Source organism: Manacus candei, unplaced genomic scaffold, assembly GCF_025592945.1.
Source record: "Manacus candei isolate 608988 ecotype Guabito, Panama unplaced genomic scaffold, ASM2559294v1 h1tg000005l, whole genome shotgun sequence".
Classification (NCBI taxonomy): domain Eukaryota; kingdom Metazoa; phylum Chordata; class Aves; order Passeriformes; family Pipridae; genus Manacus; species Manacus candei.
Window position 1 is genome coordinate 12,901,024 of NW_026138053.1, and position 13,345 is coordinate 12,914,368.

The following is a 13,345-nucleotide window of genomic DNA, read 5'->3' on the forward strand; positions in this document are numbered from 1 at the left end:
GCAAAACACTATTTAGTGTACTAGTTTTCTGCTGGTTTAACAAGCTGAATTAGTTTGCTACAGTCTGACAAGTACCCGAGTCAGTAGGAGAACGGGACAAAGATCAGTCTCCCTTATGACTGCTTAGGGTGTCACTTTGTATTTGCTTGCAAAGTAATTATCCTTGGTTTTGGTTTGTGGTTTTTTTTTTGTTGTAGTACATTATTAAACCAAATGGCCATGACTTCTTTACACGGGTTGTAATATATATGTATATAGCTACATATTTGCACGTACGTGGGTATCGAATCCAGATCTGGTATTAAACAGGCTTGGGATCCATACTAAATATATTTATCTAAAATAAGAATAAGTAGGAAGTGTAAGGATAGAAAGATCTAAAAAAAATCTCTTCAAGAGCACATAAATAGCATGTCTTGAATTGTTGTTATCAGAAAACAGATATGCTCAGTTGCTGCGGCTGTGATGGTTGCCTGGAAATTTAGGAATAGAAGGGAAACTAATCAGAGTTCCGTGATGCATAACCCATGATAACTGGTGACTATGTGGGCTCATTAATCCCTAACACTGTCAGCTTTCCTCAGGTTGCCTATGTTTTGTCTAGTTTAGTGCTCTATTATGGAGCAGTGATAGCGGTTTCTGTGCTTCATAGAGAGTTTTCTGCTACTTAGGGATGACTCAGGTTCTCCAGCAGCAGTTGCTGAACTGTTGTATTTCAGCAAGTGTTATTAAGGCAACCCAAAGCTGGCATTGCTTTTTATGAGGTAGGCAAAGTTAAGTGGCTGTGTCAAAGCAATAGAGACACTCCTGTAGTGGAGATGAAAAACTGCAGAGGGGAGAAGAGCTAGAGCAGGAGCTAGTCCAACTGTTGTAGAGCAAGCCATTTTCACTCCTGAATCAGTTCCTTAATCTGGTTGATGAGAGATACTGCTAATTTTTCCTTCAAAGCAGCCTGTCTCATTAAAGAAAACTGGTGAAGTAACTTGAGGGCTGTGCAGGTACTGATTCTGTAAGGTGCTGAGTTTCTGAGTAACAGCTTAGTGAATGTGCTTGGCTCCCACCCAAAGCCAGTGGGAGTTAAGGGTGTTCATACCATTCCAAATAACCCTTTTTATTCTTAAACATGTCTTGATAAAAGGATCTTGTAAAACAAAGATTTGTTTTCTTCCATAGATATACATTATAATATATGTGTGAAAAGGTAAGTATTCTGGTTTAAAAAATGGCTAGACACGAGCAACAATGTCAAAGGCAAGTACATCTGAATCTTATTTGATTTAAATCTGTTTTTATGCCAAGTATGTGTGGTTTTGCTAGCTTGAGAAATAAATCCACTAAATAGTCTGAACTGATAACATATTCTTACCTGCATTGCTTCAGAGGAAACTGATAAACTTTAGTTACAAAGTTTTAAATTTATTGAGTCTTCCTTTTCACTATAGCTGCCTGTTTTTCTGCATTTAATAATGCTAGCAGCTTATAAAGACAGGTTGATTTTCGTTGCCATAGATTTATACAGATCCATCAAGAGTATAAACAGAGCCTAATATTCCATAGCAAAAGAGACTGAAATTCTACATTGCAGTAGGTCACCATGCATAGTTACATTATTTATTATGTTAAATTTGAGTCTTTTAATAAGTTAAGCTCACAGATAAAGGTTAATAGTCGATAGAGTAATACTTCTGATACCTTGATGAAAAGCACTGCATGTTTTATGCTGCCCAGCACTTAGTTCTTAATATATCAAAGATGTTTGTGCTGTAAATGTTCAACTGTCAGAGAGAAGCTGAAGCAGTGGGCAGATGGGGAAGTGGAATATGCATGTGAGCTGAATGTTCTTGAGTCAGCAGTGAAGTAGCAAATAGTGCATGACAACTTGTCTTTTAAGATTTCAGGCTTAATCAGTTCAGATCTCAGTCATTTGCTTCCCTTGGAATATTGCTCCATGACCCTGCAGACTCAAAACAAAACTGGAGGAAAATACAAGCTGAGTTTTGGGAACTTTTTTTTCCTCTGAAAAAAGCTGCTGTTTTGTTGCAGGGTTTTTTAAAGGGAAATAACAAAGCTGTGCTGCAGAAGTGTACTATGGTTAATAAGGCTTTGAGCTCCATTAAGTTGCAAAATCCCACATTTTTCAGAATTTTCTCTCTTTAACTGTATGCCAGTTGATTTCAGCTCTGCCTTTTCTAATTAACAGCCTACCCTTAAGTGAGTTTTAATGGTAGGAATAATTCCATTGGGCAAAGGAGTCCCCTAAAGCTTCCAGATACATTGAAAATTATTTCCTGTGTGTCTAGGTAAACATTCCTTCTGTTCCTGTATTGAGGTCAGGGAGATGCTAAATCACTGTGGTTGCTGCCTCTCCCTTAGGGTCCAGCTGATGATAAAATTACAGCCTGGTATGTAGGAGAATTAAGGCTTGTGCTGGCATGACAGTAAGAGCTGGGAGGGACACAATGGGGCTGTTTATTTCAGTGGCTGTGCCACTTTTGATCATTCATAGAAATGTGACCTAAATAGTAGCCACAGCCAACTGTAGAACACGGAGTAAAAAAAACATACTGATTTGGGGGCAAACTCAGTAATTCTAGAGGCTGTCCTTGCTGTATGTTGAAAGAATTGAGCTGGCAAAGAGTACTGGAAAAAATGCTATTTGGTAGGGAAAGCTTTGGTTGTAGGTCTGTGTCTCTCCCCTTATGAACATTTGTTTGCATCCTTAGTGTTCATTTAGCTAGCAACTGTATTTTTGCCACCTTCTTGGAGTTAAGTCCGTGGCTTTTTTGACAGTTACATCCATAAGTCAGTGGGGAGGGAGTAGCATTTACCTGATTTTTTTTCTCAGGCAAAGTAATATGCTAAAAAATCAGAAGTTTTTCAGTATAAGCTGAATATACGGATATTGAATCAGATTGCCATTGAAGCATGGAAAATGCAGCCTGTGCAGCTGGGTACCTGACACATTTGGATATGCCTAACCATGTCTTTGCCTTTCCCTCCCAAAATGATAATGTGTCCTGAGACCATCTCCAAGTAAGAGAGAGAGAATATATGCTGAGGAATTACTGCAGTCATTTACAAACAGTCACACAAATGTAAAGGTATGTGTGCATGATAATTAAAGATTCAAAAATTAAGCTACTAGCTAAGTCTTCAGAAATAATCAGCTATTAAGCTTAAGCAAGCATTTGTGAAGCTCCACAGTATTTTGATTTTCATTTGTTTTGGTTTTTTTAATCTCCTCTTGGGATGCCAATTTATTTCAGCTTTTAAATGCTCCAAGACCTTGCATAAGGCATTTCTGCCACATTCTCCTACTTGTGCTTTACACCGCCTCAGGCAAGTGTACTCTCCATCTCCCCCTGACGGCGCTATTGCCTGATTCGGTGAGTGCCGTGACAGGATTTCAGGTACGGACATCTGCTTTGCAAAGACAGTTTAAAAAAAAAAAAAGTCTAAATGAATTAAATACAAAAAATAAGTTAAGCTCTTTGAAGTTTGGTTGTAAACACACCCTTGAGTTCCAGTCTCTGCAGTATGGAGCAATGCCCTGGAAAGCAGGAATGGAAAGCTTATGGGGGGAGCAGTACCAGTTTATCTTTGCTGTGTACAAAGCAAATGCACTACCCAAATAGCAAAACACTAAGTGATTTCCTTGTTTTAATTTATGTATTTGAATGCAAAATGTGCATTTTTAGCTTACTTTTTGCTGCTGGGGTGTCTGCCCAGTTTTGGTGCTAATCAGTCCAAGCTGACAAGTAAGCTGGGTTATTAAGATGGATGTTACTATTACAGAAGTTGTATTAAATGGAAAAAGTTAGGAAATGAGAAAAGTCATTTTCTATTGAGAAAGAACTCCCATTGCTTAGTTCTGGAGGAAACAGAAATTCTGTTCATTTTCTTCCCACTTCCAGTCCATGTCAGAATAGTTACCTGGAAGCATGCTCTGCTCCCCTAATTTCCCTTTTGCTGCTCTCTCCGTGTGGGGCACTGTAGTCACTACATCGTTTGGGCTGTGTCACTAGACTGGAATTTACTCTCCTTCCCAATCCTCAAGTCACTTTTGTTGTTTAACCTTTTCTTGAATATCTGTTATTTTCTTCAGGTGCCTTGAGTGGCTCTGCTGAGAAGAGTTTTTTCTTAATTTCTTTTAAATAAGTAGGAAAATAAAACACTTGTTATTTTGGATCTGTGCATAAGTTCTGAATAACTTCCTAAGGCATCATATATTGTCTTCTGGTTTTATTCTATGAACATGCAACATAACATACTCTACATGATCTTCAAACATAATTGAAGAAATGTTTTCATTATGTAGAATGAATGAGACTTAAAAATCAAATGCATAACTTGCTGATGGCAAGCATTTAAATGTCTAACAATATTTTCCATTACTAATAATCTGGCAAAATGTTGATTCCATTGGGTTATATCAGCAAAGAAATAGACAGTGGGTTGCTTGGGGTGTTCCTTTGCTGTTTTCCTTATTTGCAATGAATCACAATTGTCTCCTCTTGCTTCATTTCTGTATTTTGAGAAATCTGTTTAATTCATTGCTTCCAGCTCAGGTCCTTCCCTACCTGACTCCTCATCCTCTGATTTTTTCCTGGATTATACCATGATGTCTACCTCCATGAGCTGCTTTGTTCAGTCCTTTCACTCTGGGTGCATTTTCTCTCTTGAGGTTGCAGTCACTGTGCACTGTGTCCTCTATTTAAATCTCTCTGCATGCATAATTTAGCCTTTTGGGGTCTTTGTTTCAGCTGGGTGTTTCTGTTCCATGAAAGGGATGTGTAACTGCATACCCCCATGGGGAGGTTGACTTCTCATATGCCAGCTTCAGTGACATTTTTGGCTAGCTGTTTACAGGAACGTTTCACTGTGATCATGCCACCAGGTATCCCCAGACTAGTCACTAGAGGTCAACATCATCTTTTACTGGAGCGCTAACTACCACATAATTATAGGATAGTCTCTTGCTTGTAGGAGACCATTACTGCAAACGCTTTGAATATTCATGATGGGATGTTACTGATCCTGCCACTGTCCAAGGTTAGGAGGACAGAAGATGAAAGACAGGGCTTAGTACTTTCTCAGTGTGTGCTTTTTAAAGGTACCAGGAACAAGAAAATAAAAAATCTGAAGGCCTTTGCCTTTCTGTGCCTGAGGCAGCTTTTGGTGAGTGCCTTGGGGAAACAGTGGCAAAGCCAAGAGGGGAGAACAATAAAACCTTTCTGGAGCCATTGCCATATGTCAGCATTGTAGGTCTTCCAGCTAATGTGTGTAGCCAGGGACTCCTGTCAGTACAACATGTGCTTCATCAGCATCATAACACCTGGGGGTTCCTAGGATTTTCAAGACACACATGTATTATCTTTATATTCCTACTTGGAGATAATTTTTACTGGTTTTAGCTTGGACAAGCATGCAGTCAATCTGAAGTCTCTGACAAACTGTTTCATAATTGGAAGTTGAGAAAACTGAAACCAGGGAAGAAAAGCCTACACTGCAACATTTCATAAGCAGCTGAAGGAATGAAGCCTGGCCTACAGATCAGTGTCCCTGAAGATTTCCTCATACTTGGGCTATTTAAAAGTGACCTCCCTTTTACAGATTTTCTGGTGTTTTAACTTAATCTTTGAGGCTTTCTCTTGGCTGGAACGCTTGCAATTACTATCTTCTTCCCCTAGGTAGCCAGTTACCTCTTTTCATGCAACCGGAAGGAATTCTGTTTATCTGAGATTTCTATTCTTTTGTTACATTTGTTTGAAATCTACCAGCACATTCAGTATTTACTAGGAGAATGACGTATCACATCATTACTTTAATGTTTATTCTTTGCCTAATTTCCTGTGGGAATATGATGTAAGTATTCTTCATCCTAAGAAATCTGCAGAAACCATATTTGTTACTATGAATACAGTATCCTCTGGGGTAATTCATCCACTCTACATTTAATAAACTTTGAAAGAGGTGAAGAAAGCAACACTTTCAGTGAGAGCAGGGGTCAGTTTCAAGTGTGCATCTATATATGCACCAAATCTCCTTTCAGCTTTTAACTTTATCTGCTAGGTCTAAGAGGAACATTGAAGATGGGAGAGAGGAAGGGAAGATGGACCAATCCAAAGGCACAAAACAAGATTGCCTGGGTGACCCTGGGTGTAATTATCAAGGCTTTAACTAGTCAGGGTTTTCATTGTTGCTGTTGCTTCTGTTGGAAAGTTCCTCATCATTTCCTGTCTTTCTGGTTCTTCATAATGACATAGTGTTCTTGTCAAATTCCTAGAATTTGAGCCAGTAGTACTGCTTTATTAGTTAGACTGGAAGAAAAACTGAAACAGTAATTTACAATCTCTTTTTTTTTTTCTCCCTGTAGGAGTTCTCAATTGCTGTCAAGATACTTGCCAGGAGAGGGAATGCAGACTGCACTCTATTCTGGCTGGGCTGCCATGCATTGCTGTCTCCTTTTCTGCTAATGCAGCTTCACTGCTTCTGGGTTATAAGCTAAGGCCCGTGGGCTGTGCCAGGCAGCTCTCCCAGCTCATCTGGACTAGCTCAGGATCTCTGCATCATGGTGCCTTGTGTGGAGGAGTCATACTGTGATGCAGTGAGTAAAGCCCACACCACTGAGATGCTGTGAAGGCAAAATATAGGTGCAGGGCAAAACAATTCTGTTCTTATGTTCTGTTCAAAGCTGGTGTATCACTTGTTGTAGCCTGACATTGCTGCCTGCTTTCCCAGTGTAAGCCTGGAGGAGCTCTGTCTATCTGGTATCCAGCGCTGTTGTCAGGGCTGAGCTGAAATTCCATGAAGAGCGTGAGCTGGCACAAGCTGATGGTGCTGCTGAGGGAGATGGCTCTGCTGCCCTCTCCTCCCTCCTTCCCCCGCGTGCGTGCAAATATTTCTGCAGCTGTGCAGAAAATGTCTGCACGGGTAAGCTGAGCAGGCCTTGGGTGGGGACCAGGCATGAGCCTGCTCTCTGTGGATACTGCCTGTTGTGGTGGATCCATGGCACAGCTGCAGTGCTGCACCCTTCCTGCAGTGCTCTGGTGACAGAGGCCAGTGGCTGTTTCCAGCTGGCAGTTTGGATCAGCCCTGTTGGTGGCAAGGGAGTTCAGCTGTATGGATACAGGCTGTTCTTTGCAATAAGTAGATGTGAAAAGTAACTATAGTATCATATCACTGTTCTTTAAATTTTGATAAGCTGACCATGTCTAGTTGCTTATTCTTGGGTGCACATAAGTGGGTTTTTCATAGTTCTGCCTCTCTCTCTTTGCTGGACTAAAAACTAAATAAGTAACAGAAATATGAAAGCATTTGAAAACCTGTTTCATGAAATGCTATACCTGGTTTTTGTGTTTCATTCAAGCATCTTTGTATATGGTGGAAAGACCACCTGAAATTGGAAGAATGCAGACACTGAACAATAACTATGATATCACTTGAGTTTGAGACCTGATGTCTTATTAGAAGGTGCAGACTTTACTCACTTACGGCCAAAGCCAGTACCTGAGCTAATCTTGATAAAGCTGAAAAGCAAACACTTCCATGATGGAAACCATACCAGATTTTGCATCTCCAAGAATCCACTTATTTCTAAGTAAGCCTTCCTCCAGCATGTTGGAGCAGAGGCTCTCTGAAAGAAAAGAGCAGAATGCTTTCATTGCATGCAGAGGTCAAACTTCTATACATAGTACTATAGTACTTTCCTTTGAAAGTGCTCTGCTGAACCTCTGCTCCAGAGTAGGTTCTAGTCAGCAGCACTGATTTCTTAATACACATGAATGGTCAGGCTTCCTATTGCTTTTGAGCTCCCAAATACAATGCTCTCCTTTCCCCTCAGAACTGCTAAGTTCACCTCTTTCTATATAATTATTGCCTTTTACCTAGTCATTGCTTTATTCTTGCTAGATGGAAGTATGGGCATGGAGCTCTTAACCTCTCCATTAGCACTGCTTTCAAGTTAAAAGTGGATTTGGCTTCCTAAGATAAAATCACGGAGAATTTTATTTTATGCTAAGATAATTTTGCACTGCTTTGTTTCAGGATTTGCTCTTGACATGTAGGCTTCCTGTTAGCCTAGCAAAGGTCTTACAGCATGTCTTGTTTTTTTCATTCTTCTTTTCGCAAACTAAAATAGCCTAGTGGTGCCCAGACTATCAGCATTACCTTTGTTCCTTCTTTATACTTGTATTTTACACAATAATCTCCAGGAAACAATCCTATTCCTGGAAATTCATTGCATTCCATGCAGTTGTGTGGCCTCACTGATGGTGTTCTTCAGCTGCTTCAAGTGATTCAGTGGAACTTCCATTTGTGTTTGGGATTCCTGGAAGGTTTGTCATATGCAATGCTCTAAAAATGCAATACAGCAGATGAAGCTAGGCATTTAAAAATGCACACTTCTGTCTCTTAAATTATTATTAGCCAGTCTAAAGGGGAAGTTTTCTGCTGCATCATTTGAGTCTTAAATGTCTCAAGTGTAAGCAAGAGTCTTTAGCCTCTTGCTGAACAAAGAGTCAATGTACCACATACAGTTCAGCCAACAGCTAGACCAAACAGCTTGTTTCATCCCCTTAGGTTTTGCTATAATAAACAATCCTACCTCTAATCTCAGCTGCATGCAGGCATGTTTTAGTATGTAAGCATATGTGTATGTATATGGAAATATACACAGCCTGAATTCTAAATACTTTAGCCTGATAGTTGTTCATATTGATAGAAAGTTCTGGCAATGCAGCCTGGAATGCTTGGACAACTCTGCAAATCACATTCACCAGAAACTCTGAATTTGATGTAGTCCCAGTGGAGAGCCAACCAGTGACAACCTAGGAAAGGGGAAAGTAAAAATGAAAATATCAGGTGTGTGCTATGTGTATGATGCCTGAATAGTTGGAGTGGCAATTAGTGCAGGCCACAGATCGCTGTTATTTATGCCCCCTCATCACAAAGAACTGTTCCCAGCAGTCTTCCTAAACGCTGCAGTGAGATACATGGTCTTCTGGGCTGTTCCCTCACTGAAGAGGTGTGAAGTAGCCAGCCAGAGCTGAAATTGTAAACTATCCCTAAGGTTTTTTTGGTGAGATGTTTTTCCAATATTTTGATTCAAACTGATTTCCTAGTGAAGTGCAAGGTGCAAATACATGACTGAAAAACAACAGAGGAAAAAAACTCTTTTACCTGTGTGTACTGAAATGGGGACAAGTCTGAACATAGCAGACATAATTGCCGTGGGGTCAGATACATTCCACATGAAGCGACGAATGAGCACAGTGCAGGATGTGTGCCGACTTCCGCTGTCGGAAGCAGAGCTGGCCTGGATCTGCGTCACGTATAAGCAGCAAAACATGCACCCATTCACCCTCTGCGTGGGCCTGGAGTAATGACACATGGAAATACTGAGAGCTGTCTCCTGCCATTACCCCACTGATCTAAAGGACTCCACCGGTACCAAACTGGAATGATGGTGTGATGTTCGTGCCATCCCACCTGCACTGATGGCAGCAGCATGGCCTGTGAGCTGTGCCTGCAGGAAAGCTTACACCTGGACATGCTTTTACTGCTGACTAGTTCAGTGAGGCTTAGCACTAAAAATCCAAAAATATTATTTTTATCTAACTCTTCTGCGTTGAGAGTCCCACAACTCTTAAAGCTACTGAGCTCATAGGGAAGCCACCAAACAATACTTCACATTTTGCTCCTTATCAGCTATGTCTGTATCAGATCATCCCCTTTGCAGGTACATTATGGACTAGCTCATCCCCGTCCCTCTGAGGCTTCCTCTCTCCTGCCAAGCAGCACATTTCAGAGAACCATTTAGATGTGTGGGTTTTTTTCAGTGTTGATCTGTTCCAGCAATTAGCACAAAACATTGTTTAAGTTTAGGCAGCCAAGACTGCTGCTGTATTTTAGTGCTTTCCAATTTTGAGAATCTATTCTAATCCTGACCCTCTCCCAGCTAACAAGCATACCATATGTCTAATTACTCAGGTTCCCATGCAAAATAGGAAATTAAAAATTCCAGATGATTAACAAACATTTCTTTTTGTTTATTTTGAGATGACTGTTCTAAAATACCACAAAAAAAACATAGGGACCGCTTTCTCAAACACTTACTTTATCATTTAGCTGTGTAAAAGGGTATTTCCATTAAGAATGTACTGTTTGTACTTTTTAGAATATTATTTACAGATACAGGTTTGCTAGCAGTAAAAGATCTGCAACTAACTGGTTAAAGACAGTGGACAAAAAGGTGGGTAATTCAACAGTGGATTTTCATGGGGGGGTGGGGGACTAGGGAAAAACGTTCCAAGCTGAGGTCTAATGACAGTGAAAGACTTGAATCCTCTTTGAAACAAGCCCAAAGCATGATGCAAAGAGGACCACCAGTGGCAGTCTGTTATCTCTTAGCAGGATGTCAGCCAGGGGAGCATGCCGTGTAACCAGTGACTCAGTCCAGCACAGCATTGGAGCCAGGATACTGGTCGGGATAGGTCACTGGTCTGGCAAGTATAGACTTCCCTAAAAGTAGAGCTTCTTTGTATTCTATGCATGAATTTGGTTGTGGGCAGACTAACTTGGCGAGGAGCAGAATGCTGTTGAGAAAACCAAGCGTGATAGAAAACCGAACACTTGAATTAAGCCATCTCTCTGTGAGTGCTTGAATGAGGCTAAGAGATGGTGCCCCTGTAGAAGAAAGCCTAATTTTATGTCAGACCAGCTACAGCATTTCAGTAGAGAACATCAGAGGGGGAAGGCTGGGAGGCAGGACTGGGGCAACCTCAGCTACCATGTGAGGACAGCAAACCTGCTGATTGACTCCTGTCCTAATATCCTGCCCAGAATTGTTTGTCCTTGCTACCACTTGTTTATTCAATCACACCCATAACTGTGCATTGGTAGTAATAAAAGCCTCTGTTGTACTGAAAGTAGCATTTAGTAATTGTAAAGTATTTGCTCTGAGCTCGAGCTGCTGCGCTCCATCCCTCCTGCCTCACATGAGCTACCCCCCCTCGCTGCATCACATCTAAAATTAGATAAGATGCCGTATCCCATGAAGCTCACGGCTCAGTGGCTCGGAGCTGCCAGAGCCACACCAAGCACAGCTGCGCAGCTTCTCAGTTAGGAAGATGTTTTCAGACAGGTCACTGAAGAAAACCTGATGATGATCAGAAGTGTAACAGAGGTAAAGCATCCTTCAAATCCAGGAGCTCCAGTTCAGCCAAAGGTCAGAAAAATGGGAGCTAGTCCTATTTCTTTTGTTATGTCTTTAGCTCTCTGTTTTCTCATCAGTATGTGGGGACAGCTGTCAATATCTTCTCTAGAGGGAACTAGTTGGCCCAAATTCTCCCCTGATGTAATTGCACTGCTTTCATTGTAATCACACCAGAATGTGGCTCCTCTTTATTAGGAACAAGAAAAGAGCTCATGAGATTAAACAACCTTTCAGTGTTTTCCTTCTGATTAAAGCAACTTTTAGTATTTAGAAAATGCTGCAGGCTTAAGAAATGACTATTCTTCACCCTGCTCTGAAGCTTTGCTTCTCCTTCCCAGAGTCAGCCCATAGCATCCATGCAATTTATTTCAAAAGTCTGTATTTCCAGCCTACTGCTATTATTTAAACATCTGGTGCAATTAAAATTTATATTTCAAAAACTAATCTAGGGGGAGAGGGGTTAAAACGTAAAGCTAGAGAAAAGCAAACTACCGAAAGTGATACATTCTGACAGAAACTTCAAGCAGATAAGAAGCACTAGAGCTGTCAAATCATTCATTTTGGATTTGAGCTGAAGCAAATCACAGAAGCAGTTTTTCAGTGCTTCGTCTGAAAGCAATTTAGCTTTTCTGTGTTAGCAGATTATGCTGTTTTCAACAGTTGTTGGAGAGATGACTGATGAAAAGCATTTTCACTGTGGGTGTGTTTCCAAGTATAGACAGAGCTCTGGCACTCAAACCCTGCATTTGTTGCCCTGATCTCTCCTGAAGCTGAGGGTAAGTGGTCTGCCAAGCTCTGTGCAGACCATCCCCTCAGACCCAGCTTCAATGCCACTCTTAGGACCCCAGACCTCAGAGTATGGAATGGTTTTGAGTTTTTTCAGGGTGCATCCTCAAATTACGAAGGGATTAGAGACAAAAAAAATAAAGAAACAAAACTGAGCAGGAGTCAGTAGCAGGTGGGGGCTGTATTCTGGCAGGTGCTATGTTGGTGCTGAGTAAGGACTTCAGGATTAGGCATCTTGAACCTGGGTCACACTTGAGATACAGCCCATGGCTACAGGAACAGAGGATAACTGCAACATAAGCACTGGCAGTGTGATCTGTTCCTGTGTCCAACTCAGTTTGGAGGCTGGTCTGTGATACTTTTTAACTCAGGCGTAAATCAAACCCTGCTCTTGGTTCTGTTGTAGTGTAAGTACTGCAAGGTAACGCTCAATAGCAGCAATAACACTTGTAGAATTTGTAAGTTATGAATGACTAAACAGGCCAATTGACACTAAAGCAGATATCTTAAGTTTGTAGTAATGACATTTCTCATGTGACCTATCCCACATTCTTCTGGAGTCAGTGAAAAAGAGGCAACAACAAAATCAAAGGATGTCAAAAACTTGCAGTCAAACAAGTGGTTGAATCCAGTTGCTGTTGTCTACCATTTTAGTAAAATAAACATCCCAAAATTACTTCAGATTTCACCTGCTTAGATGCTCAAGAAAATAATGCAGAAATTCACAAATAAATTACAGTTTTCTGCAGAGAGCAGAATTTTTCCACTAGAGCAAAGGTGTTTACTATCAAAGGTATTTTTGGGCCTTCTTCCACCAGAAGCTCACATACCAGAACTGCACTAAGCCTCCATCCCCAAACCCACCAGCTATAATTATCCATGGACCATATTTCCTACTGCAGTATCAGTGACCTTGCCTGTAATTATTCTTCACAGGGGAAGCTTAGCTCAGTCCTCCAACTCCTGCAGCAACTCTGAACAAAAATAACCCAAAAGTCCACAACAGGAAACGTTAACAATAGCAGGATTACTGGCCACTGTATCACCATAAAATAAACGAGAAACTGAGAGGGAGTTCAAGGAAAAGCAGCACCATGCTTAGGTAACGACTTATGAGAAAAGTTTAAATGAGCTAAGCGATGACGAAAGGGTGAAAGGAACGACTGCCTCCGAATGACTGAAAGAAGAAACCATCCAGGACAGGGAGGGATTCTTTAAGCTGCAGCCAGGAGTTAAGAGTAATGGAAAGAAACCAATAAAATGAACACAGCAGTCACCATAACTATTTCTTTAGCTCAAAAAAAAAAAAGAAACCCAGTGCTTTTATCCATGTGGAAACCTTGC